This window comes from Gekko japonicus, unplaced genomic scaffold, assembly GCF_001447785.1.
Source record: "Gekko japonicus isolate JY-2015 unplaced genomic scaffold, Gekko_japonicus_V1.1 scaffold1031, whole genome shotgun sequence".
Classification (NCBI taxonomy): Eukaryota; Metazoa; Chordata; class Lepidosauria; order Squamata; family Gekkonidae; genus Gekko; species Gekko japonicus.
Window position 1 is genome coordinate 71,547 of NW_015177041.1, and position 1,220 is coordinate 72,766.

The 1,220-nt window shown below is 60.7% G+C and overlaps 1 protein-coding gene across 1 annotated transcript in view; it reads right to left on the reverse strand.

Moving 5' to 3' along the window:
- DDX6 (DEAD-box helicase 6) overlaps nucleotides 1-176 on the reverse strand; it is a 16,833-nt gene extending 16,657 nt beyond the window's left edge. The window contains exon 1 of the mRNA XM_015428053.1: nucleotides 107-176. The gene's annotated coding sequence lies outside the window, so the exon portion shown is untranslated. The remainder of the gene's footprint in view (nucleotides 1-106) is intronic.
- Nucleotides 177-1,220: the final 1,044 nt, after the last annotated feature.

A 1,220-nucleotide genomic window follows, 5' to 3' on the forward strand; every position in this document is an offset into this window, starting at 1 on the left:
TAGGGGGGGGCGTGTGAGGCGGGGCCCCGATCCCGGCCCCAGCTGCGCGCGACCCCCTCAGCGCCGGGAGGAGGAGGGAGGGGGGGTGGAGGGGGGCGCGCCTCACCGCCGCCAACAGCCGGCCCGGGCCGCCCTCGCTCGCTCGCTCCCGCCCTCTTCCGCTCGGCGCCTCTTCCTCCTCCGCCTCCTCCTCCGCGGTCGGTCTCCTCCGGACTATGGCGGCGGCGGCGGCGGCAGCGGAGACGCGACGACAAGATGGCGGCTTCCTCCCTTCCTGGCGTTCTTCCTCCTCCTCGGCGCAGGCCCCGCCCCGGGCCCCGCAGGCCCCGCCCCTTCACCCCGGCGCGCTTCCCGGATCACGCCGAGCCCTGCCGCGCGTGCGCAGGAGGACCGGCGCGCCTGGCCTGGAGCAGTCGCGGCCGAGGGGAGGAGGGGGAAAGGGCGGGGCGTTCGCGCGGGGAGCCTCTGCTGCGCGTGCGCCGTTGGGCGCCACGGCCTCCTCGGCGGGCTCCGCTCTTCGCCGCCCGCTCAGACATGTCCCGGAGCCGCCTGGGCGCTCCTCCCGGAGGGAGGGCGGGAGGGGCCGGGCGGTGGCCTCCTGGGTGACGGAGAGATCGCCGGGGGGGGGGGGGTTGTCTCTGGGTCCAGGCGGCTAATGAATTAAAACGCGCGGTTTAAAAGCCATTAAAGCCAGCTCACGAATGCCAGTTGAAAAAGGAAGATCAAAGACTGTTCGCGGCAGATCAAATGGTCATATAAACATCCTAGAATTAGTTGCAACATCTTATATAGAAGCACTGCAAGGGGTGGGGGGGGGTAAACTTTCCAAATTCACAAGGATATTATAGTGCCATTCATTACATGACGACTCTGACCAAATTCAAAAGTTTGCTTTTTACACCACACCCTTTGAGGTACAGGAAGTTATCTGGCAATTTCCTTCAAGTCGGCCCAAACAAGTTCACAATAGCCCTCTACTCACAACGATGTTAACATGTTGGGATTGTATGAGGCTTGTTTTACTGCCACCCATCTCATGATACCAGTCTTTTTTGAATCGATCCTGGTTTGTGCCAGGCTGTAATAATCTGGCATTCAACACTTGGAAATCGGTTAAAGTCACCACTCTGCAGGACCTCACATCTAAGCAGTTGTTATTGCCTAAAGTATCTCTGGAAACTAAATTAAAAACCAAAGTCCCTTGGATGCAATATTTTCAA